General features: G+C 42.9%; 1 non-coding gene across 1 annotated transcript; it reads right to left on the bottom strand.

Moving 5' to 3' along the window:
• Positions 1-7433: 7433 nt before the first annotated feature.
• LOC112774611 (small nucleolar RNA R71) lies at positions 7434-7537 on the bottom strand. Its single transcript, XR_003189089.1, has one exon. It is a non-coding gene; the product is annotated as a small nucleolar RNA R71 (small nucleolar RNA).
• Positions 7538-9537: the final 2000 nt, after the last annotated feature.

Raw genomic sequence — 9537 nt, 5'->3', positions numbered from 1 at the left:
AAAGATTTACCAAGTTCAGGAGCCATAGAAGCACTCTTAAATCGCCTAAAACAACTAGAAAGAGAAACCCAGCAACAACGAGAAATCGGAAGGGATCTACAAAGAGAGATGCGGTGACGTCGGGAGTTGGAAGAAAAACTGCAGCAATTGGAAGCCGATCTCAAATCAAAAGCCCCTCGCGCTAATCTCGAAGAAAACTTACACAAAGAGCAAGACCCCTTCACTAGGGAAATTATGAAAACCAAAATTCCGAAAGACTTCAAACTCCCGGATATGGCACTATATGATGGCACCACGGATCCTAACCACCATCTCAGTAACTTCAGAAGCAGAATGTATCTTACTGACGCCCCAGACGCTGTTCGCTGTAAAGCCTTCCCAACAACTTTGACAAAGACAGCTATGCGGTGGTTTGACAACTTACCACCAAAATCCATCTCAAGTTTTGACGACTTAGCTAAGAAATTCTTAGCCAGATTTTCCATTCAAAAGGATAAAGCTAAGCACGCCCCCAGTTTATTAGGAATCAAACAAGGAGATCGGGAGAGCCTTCGCAACTACATGGAAAGATTCAACAAAACATGCATGGACATACAAAGTTTACCCACAGAAGTCGCAATCATGGGACTCATGAACGGCCTACGAGAGGGACCTTTCAGCCAATCTATATCAAAAAAGTACCCGACTACCCTCGACGAAGTTCAGGAGAGAGCAGAAAAATATATCAATATGGAAGAAAACGCTCGTCTAGGAGAGTCCTCGAAATCGGGAGCTTCCTACTGTGACAGAGACAAAGAATCCAAAAGGAAAGACGACAGACAAGGAGAGAAAATTAAGAAGTACCATAACTACACTCCTCCTAGGGCATCACTGGTCGAAATATATAAAGAAGTCTGCCACACGGAAAAAATTCCCCCAGCTCGGCCACTTAAAGGCAAAAAGGGAGGAGGAAACCGAAAAGAGTATTGTGAATATCATCGGGTCCGAGGACACTCCACTAACGAATGCTTCGATTTAAAAAACATCATAGAAAAATTGGTAAGGGAAGGAAAACTAGATCGATTCCTGGCCACCCGAGATGACGAGCAGAGAAAGAGACGAAGGGATGATGATACCGAACGAACAGAACGATCACCTCGGACGCCAGAAAGACACGTCCATATGATACACGACGGTTTCGCAGCAGGAGAAATCTCCAAATCCTCTCGTAAGAGATACCTCAAAGAGATATACCATGTCGAAGGAGAGGAAGGAGCACTCAACATCCCAGCGATAACATTTACTAAGGAGGATGCAACCGGTATCATTACCGGACACGACGATCCCATGGTTATCACCATCATCTTGGCAAACGCCAACCTACACCGGACATTAATAGACCAAGGGAGTTCTGCCGACATCTTATTCAAAACAGCCTTCGATAAGCTCGGCTTAGAAGAAAAAGAACTTAAAGCATATCCAAACAGTTTGTTCGGGTTAGGAGACACTCCGGTTCGACCACTAGGATACATACCACTGCATACAACCTTTGGAAAAGGAGACCAATCAAGAACTCTCAAAATAGACTACATCGTAGTCGACGTAAACTCAGCCTACAACGCTCTTATAGGTCGGATCACGCTCAACCAACTCGGTACAATAGTCTCGACCCCACACCTGTGCATGAAATTCCCAACTCCAAAAGGAATAGCCACAATAAAAACAGACCAGAGGATGGTGCGTCGCTGTTACAACGAGAGCCTCAACCTCAGGGGCAAAGGAGAAGAGTTCCACACAATCGAGCTGGGCGGAGCTCAACAACGAGAGGAGTTCCGTCCCCAACCAGAGGGCGAGATAGAAAAAATTCAGATCGGAGACACCTCGGAAAAAACAACTAATATCGACACAATCCTCAAAGGAGATCTAAAAGAACTGCTAATACAATTTTTGCGAGATAATGCCGACTTGTTCGCATGGAAAGCCGCAGACATGCCAGGTATAGACCCTAAGCTAATGTGTCACAAGTTGGCAGTTTATCCAGGATCTCGACCAGTACAACAGAGACGAAGAAAGCTCGAGCCAGAGCGATCCCAGGCTGTGGAAGAGCAAGTGCAGGCACTATTGGAAGCTGGATTTATAAGAGAAGTCAAATACCCACTATGGCTAGCCAACGTTGTCTTGGTGAAGAAATCAAATGGGAAGTGGCGAATGTGCACCGATTATACAGATCTCAACAAAGCTTGCCCAAAAGATCCATACCCACTCCCGAGTATCGACGCCCTGGTAGACGCTTCCTCTGGGTATAAATATCTCTCGTTTATGGATGCGTATTCAGGATACAACCAAATCCCCATGTACCCACCGGACCAGGAAAAGACTTCGTTCTTAACACCAAAGGCAAACTACTGCTACATTGCAATGCCTTTTGTCCTTAAGAACGCATGAGCCACTTATCAAAGATTGATGAATAAAGTCTTCTCAGAGCACATCGGGAAAATCATGGAAGTTTATGTTGACGACATGTTAATTAAAACAAAAAGCGAACAGACACTGTTGACCGACCTAGCCCAAGTGTTCGACACCATCAGGAAGCATGGTATGCGACTCAATCCAGCTAAATGCACCTTCACGGTAGAAGCAGGAAAATTCTTAGGCTTCATGCTCACACAACGGGGAATTGAAGCAAATCCAGATAAATGCCAGGCCATATTGAACATGAAGAGCCCAACCTGCGTGAAAGAAGTACAGCAACTCAACGGGAGGTTGGTCGCCCTATCCCGATTCTTAGCAGGAGCTGCAATAAGATCTCTCCCCTTCTAAGCGACTTTAAGAAAAGGAAAACAGTTCGAATGAACGACAGAATGCGAACAAGCGTTCCAAGACTTTAAGAAGTTCTTAGGACAGCCACCTATCCTATCCCGACCTCAAGAAGGAGAACCACTCATACTATATCTTGCAGTAGGAGAAAAGGCGGTAGCATCAGCATTGGTCCGAGAAAGCGAAAACGGGCAACAACCCATCTACTTCATTAGCAAAGCACTACAGGGATCCGAGCTGAACTATCAGAAAATAGAAAAATTTGCCTACACTCTCATCTTAACATCTCGGCGACTCCGCCCCTACTTCCAGGCCCACACCATCAAAGTTCGAACTAATCAGCCCTTAAAAGGAATACTACAGAAAACGGACTTGGCAGGCAGAATTCTACAATGAGCAGTCGAGCTGTCAGAATTCGACCTCCAATATGAAGCTCGGACCGCCATCAAATCACAATACTAGCCGATTTTATCGCCGAGTTCACAGATGCCCTAGAGGCCCCCATAGAGTGGAATCTGTATGTGGATGGATCTTCAAACAAAACAGGAAGTGGCGCAGGAGTGATAATAGAAAGCAACTAGGGAGCCCAAGTTGAGCTTTCCCTCAAGTTCGGATTCCCGGCTTCAAATAACCAGGCGGAATACGAAGCGTTGCTAGCTGGCCTGAAACTGGCTGAAGAAGTGGGAGCGCGAAAACTCAACATCTATAGTGATTCGCAAGTGGTCATATCACAGATAGCAGGGAGCTACCAAGCCAAAGATCCCATCATGAAAAGATACCTGGATAAAACCAAGCAACAGCTCGAACAATTCAGGGAATACAAGATCTGCCACATACCCCGCGAGCAAAATGCTCGAGCTGACGCACTCTCAAAGCTGGCCAGCACCAAACCAGGAGGCAATAATAGAAGCCTCATCCAGGAAATGTTACAGAACCCATCAATCTCGGAAACAGAAAAAGTCCTAACCATAACAGGCCAGGACCAAGACTGGATGATCCCCATAATCAACTACCTCAAGTCAGGAATGCTCCCCGCAGAAGAAAACGAAGCAAAGAAGCTAAAAAGGGAAGCACAATACTACACCATTATAAACAACACCTTTTACAAAAGAGGGATATCGGTGCCATTACTAAAGTGTGTGCCGACCTCCCACACCCGGGAAGTGCTAGAAGAGGTACACAGCGACATCTGCGGCAATCATCTCGGAGCGAGGGCTTGATGCCAAGGCATCATAGGCTAGTTTCACTAGTATTTTTCTGTTAGTTTTAGTTGTTTTATGCATTTTCTTGAGCTTAAAGTAACCAAAAATGGTTAAATGAAGAACAAAGTAATGAACCATCCAAACAATATGATTTTAATGCAAATTCCATGAGTTTTAGTTATATTACTTAAATGCTATGAATGAAAGATTTCTCATGAAATTTTGCAAGACTTTGATGCAATTGTTTGGATGATTTCAGGGAAGAAGAGGCTAAGCAAGGAAGCAACAAAATCAATAAAGGAAGCTTGTATATCACATGTGGAGTTTAAGTTCCAGTTTAAGCCTAAACTGGAGCTTAAACGCCAAAATCATGAAGGATAAGAAATGCTGGGATTGAAGTTTAACCTCCAGTTTGACCTCAAACTGGAGGATAAACGCCAGAATGAAAAGCCTCACTTAAGGAGCATTCCACGTTTAACCTCCAGTTTGACCTCAAACTGGAGGTTAAACGCCAGAATGAGTATGACACCCAGGGAGGAGTTCCACGTTTAACCTCCAGTTTGACCTCAAACTGGAGGTTAAACGCCAGAACCAGGAAGAGTACCAGGGGCCATTCCACGTTTAAGCTCCAGTTTGACTCAAACTGGAGCTTAAACGTGTTCGATAGTTTCTTCACTCCAGGGTTGCTCTCTCCATCTCCACGTTTAACCTCCAGTTTGACCCCAAACTGGAGGTTAAACGTGTTCGACACCTCCAGGGCCACCATTCCAAGCTTCCACGTTTAACCTCCAGTTTGACTCAAACTGGAGGTTAAACGTGTTCGACACCTCCAGGGCCACCATTCCAAGCTTCCACGTTTAACCTCCAGTTTGACTCAAACTGGAGGTTAAACGTGTTCGACACCTCCAGGGCCACCATTCCAAGCTTCCACGTTTAACCTCCAGTTTGACTCAAACTGGAGGTTAAACGTGTTCGACCTCCAGGGCCACCATTCCAAGCTTCCACGTTTAACCTCCAGTTTGACTCAAACTGGAGGTTAAACGTGTTCGACCTCCAGGATTGCCTCATTCCTTTTCCACGTTTAACCTCCAGTTTAACCTTAAACTGGAGGTTAAACGTGTTCGACTACATTACTCTCCAGGGCTTCCATTCTTCCATTTCCACGTTTAAGCTTCAGTTTAACCTTAACTGAAGCTTAAACGTGCTTCTACAAATAGCCTCACTGGAAGTGTCTGGCGTTTAAGTTGCAGTTTAAGCTTAAACTACAACTTAAACGCCACTCTTGAAAAGGGTTTCTGGGCCAAAAATATTGTGATTTAAGTTAGTCTTTGAGCACAATTATTAACTTAAACTTACTTTGGTATGAAACCCAATTGAATATCATGGTTTATGGGATTGGGCCTGAAGGATTGATGAGTTTGAAATCTCAATTTATTGAGTCATGTGTCATTATTTGATTATCACTAAGTTGGCTCAATAAATGTTACAGGATCTGGATCAACAACCTCATCAAGATTATGGATCATAAACCCAAGGCAAAAGGAAAGCAAGGAGAGGCCTCAAAGCCCAAGAAGCACAACTGAAGCTCAATATAGAAAGTGTATAAATAGGATAGAAGTTAAGTTAAAGAAGGGACTTTTACTTGCACTTTTAGCTAGTTTTCCTTTTCTTTGTAATTGAATTCAGAGCTATGATTCACTAAACCCCCTTTCATTGGGTTAGGGAGCTCTATTGTAATTCAATGAATCAATAATAGTTTATCTTCTTCTTCAATCTTTTCTCTTGAATTTTGTTAGAAAGCTTCTCGATCTAATTCCATTGAGTAGTTGTCTTGGGAAAGAAACTACTCATACTTGGAATCCTTCGGAGCCTTGGGAAAGGAATGGAGGATTCATGCTAGAGAAGCTTTCTCACAGTGGATTGGATTGGGGTTTGGATGGATATTGTGACATGTAATCCTACCAAATTGTGGTTCATGAAATTGTGTGGTATAATCAGTGATCAAGCATCATCTCTTCTTATGAACATTTAAACCAAGGGATTGGGAATTTGTTTGTTTTTAGAGAGCATTGGTGAGCCAAGGAATTGGGATCCAATCATATAAGATTGCCAAGCAAAATTCAATGAATGCATTGGTTGAGGAAGAGATTTACATGTTTTGATTCGGAGATTTCAATATCTCCTAACCCAATGAATTCCCCATTTCTGATTTCCACTTTCTCTTTACATTCTGCAATTTAATTCTTGCAATCATCCCCATTCCCTTTTTATTCCAGCAATTTACATTCTGCTCTTTAATTCATGCAATTTAAGATTCAGCCATTTAATTTTCTTGTCATTTACTTTTCCCGCCAATTTTACATTCCGCAATTCTCATCTCAAATCTTGATTCCGCTCAACTAGAACAAACTTCTAATCCGAATTGCTCACTCCACCAATCCTTGTGGGATTCGACCTCACTCTATTGTGAGTTTTTACTTGACGACGATAACCGGTGCACTTGCCGGAAGGAATTTTGCCGATCGTGCAATTTCCTAATCGTAGCATAACTAGTTTTATGCGCATCAAGTTTATGGCGCCGTTGCCGGGGATTGGTTTTCGATTGACAATTCTCAAATTGGAAGCTAACTAGATTGAGCAATTTTCTCTTGCGTTGTTAATTCTGTTCTAGATACTTGTTGAATTTTAATTTCTGCACTTGGTTACATGCTTTCCTTCGTTACGCCTTTAGATTCATGCAACTAACTCACTGACTCACTAACTGTTTGATTTAATTCCTCAATTGATCTAACCATACTCTTCCATTAACCAAGAGTATTTCACTTGTTTGTGTTTGAGTTGTGTTCTTGTATGACAGGTAGGAGAGGAGAGACATCAACTCCTCCATATACTGAACCAGAGAGGACTCTTCATAGACTTAGAAGGGAAGCAAGAGGGAAGAGAGTAGTGGGAGAAGAGGAATCTGAAGGAGAATCTGAGGACAATTTTGAGGAAGCTTTAGATCTTAACATGGATAGAGAAGTTCATAACCATGAGAGAGCTGATGGAAACAATGCCATCCCTGAGAGGAGGGTTCTGAGTTCATACATAAACCCAACCTCAGGGAATTGTGGTAGTAGCATCCAGAAACCACCCATTCAGGCCAACAATTTTGAGCTCAAGCCACAGCTAATATCACTTGTGGAGAATCATTGTTCCTTTGGAGGAAGTGCTAATGAAGACCCAAACCAACATCTCACAAAGTTCCTGAGAATTTGTGACACTGTGAAGTCTAATGGAGTCCAGGAAGATGCTTATAAACTGCTTTTGTTCCCATTTTCACTTAGGGACAAGGCAGCTAAGTGGCTGGAATCATTCCCAAGGGGGAGTCTAACCACATGGGATGAGGTGGAAGGCAAGTTTCTGGCACGTTTCTACCCTCCACAAAAGGTCAATAGGCTTCGATCTGAGGTTCAGACTTTTAGACAACAAGATGGTGAAACTCTCTACGAGGCATGGGAGAGATTCAAGGACTTGACAAGGAAATGCCCACCAAACATGTTCCATGATTGGGTGCAATTGCACATCTTCTATGATGGGCTCTCGTATGAATCAAGGAAGGCTGTAGACCATTCATCAGGAGGTTCATTGAACAAGAAAAAGACCGTGGAGGAAGCCATTGAAGTGATCGAGACAGTGGCTGAGAATGAGTACTACTATGCATCAGAAAGGCACAACACTAAGGGAGTCATGGAGCTGAACCATGTTGATACAATTCTAGCCCAAAACAAGGTGTTTGCCAAGCAACTAGCAGAGCTTACCAGGCAATTAGAAACAAAGCAAGTGGCTGCAATACACACACAAGATCAAGAGGAAGAAGGCATTGAAGGAGGTGATTGGGAAGAGGCCAATTATGTGGGAAACCAACAAAGGCAATCATATGATCCACATGCCAATACTTACAACCCAGGCTGGAGAAACCACCCAAACTTTGGGTGGGGAAACCAACAAACCCAACCACAAAACCACAAACCTTACAACCACAACCAACAAAACAATTCCACATACCAAAACTCCAACCAAAGATCATACCAAGCCACACAAAACACTTACCCCCAATCATCATATCATGGCCAAAATAATCAACATTCCCAACCTAATCCGAACCAACAATTTCAAGATCAATTAAACCGGATGGAAAGAATGCTTGCAACCATGAGCCAAGACATAATTGAATTGAAGGCTTTTAAGGAAGAAGTAAATTCTAACTTGCAAAACCAAGGAGCTGCCATCCAGAAGCTAGAGAATCAAATTGTGTATTTGACTAAGCAAGCCCCTGGGACAAGCAGTTCTCATGCTGCCAAGGCTATTGCAAGGGAGGAATGTAAGGCCATAACCCTCAGAAGTGGAAAGAATCTAAAGGAGATTTCAAGGGAAACCACAGAGGATGAAGCAAAGGAAAATGTGAAAGACAAAGAACAAGGACAATCTGTTACACCGTTTGCAACAAAAGAAAAAGAAAAAGAGGTCTTGAAGCCTTACACACCTAAAGCACCTTATCCTCAACGTTTGATGAAAAGTGAAAAGGATAGCCAATTCTCCAGGTTCTTGGAGATTTTCAAGAAGCTTCAAATCAACATTCCCTTTGCTGAAGCAATAGAGCAAATGCCACTCTATGCAAAATTCTTAAAAGAATTGATGACCAAGAAGAGAAGCTGGAGAAATGAGGAAACTGTGTTGTTAACTGAAGAATGCAGTGCCATCATTCAGCACAAATTGCCTCAAAAATTGAAGGACCCAGGCAGTTTCCAAATCCCCTGTATTATAGGAGAAGTCATGGTGGAGAAGGCCTTGTGTGATTTAGGGGCCAGCATCAATTTGATGTCGCTAAAAATGATGAAAAGAATGAAGATTGAAGAAGCCAAACCAACCAGAATGGCCCTCCAATTGGCAGATCGATCTTTTAAATTCCCTCATGGGATAGTTGAGGATTTGTTGGTGAAGGTGGGAGAATTTATATTTCCTGCTGATTTTGTGGTGTTAGATATGGAGGAAGAAGCCAAGGCTTCGATAATTCTGGGGAGACCCTTCCTAGCTACTGCTGGAGCCATCATAGATGTACAAAAGGGTGAACTCACTCTTAGACTCCATGATGAGAAATTGGTGTTTAATGTATTCAAGGCAATGAGCTATCCATCAGAATCACTAAGGGAATGCATGAGGGTTGATGTAGTGGACATTGCAGTACGAGAAACTTTTGAGGAAACAATAAAGGAAGTGGCAGAGGAGGAGTTCACTAAGGATATTGAAGTTAGTGATATCAAGGATGCTGACACAACTATGCTAAGCAAGCCAGAGAAAGTGAAAGAAGAAAAGGAAGCACCAAAACCTGAGCTCAAAGCATTGCCCCCTAATCTCAAGTATGCATACTTGGGTAGTGATGAGAGTCACCCTGTTATCATTAGCTCGGCCTTAAGCCAAGAACAAGAAGAAGAATTGATCAAGGTGCTGCAAACTCATCAAGATGCCATTGGATGGACCCTAGCTGATTTGAAGGGGA

Source organism: Arachis hypogaea, chromosome 18 (assembly GCF_003086295.3).
Source record: "Arachis hypogaea cultivar Tifrunner chromosome 18, arahy.Tifrunner.gnm2.J5K5, whole genome shotgun sequence".
In the NCBI taxonomy this organism is placed as follows: Eukaryota; Viridiplantae; Streptophyta; class Magnoliopsida; order Fabales; family Fabaceae; genus Arachis; species Arachis hypogaea.
Note: the sequence above shows the minus strand (reverse complement) of the source record. Positions and strands in the feature narration are given on the sequence as shown.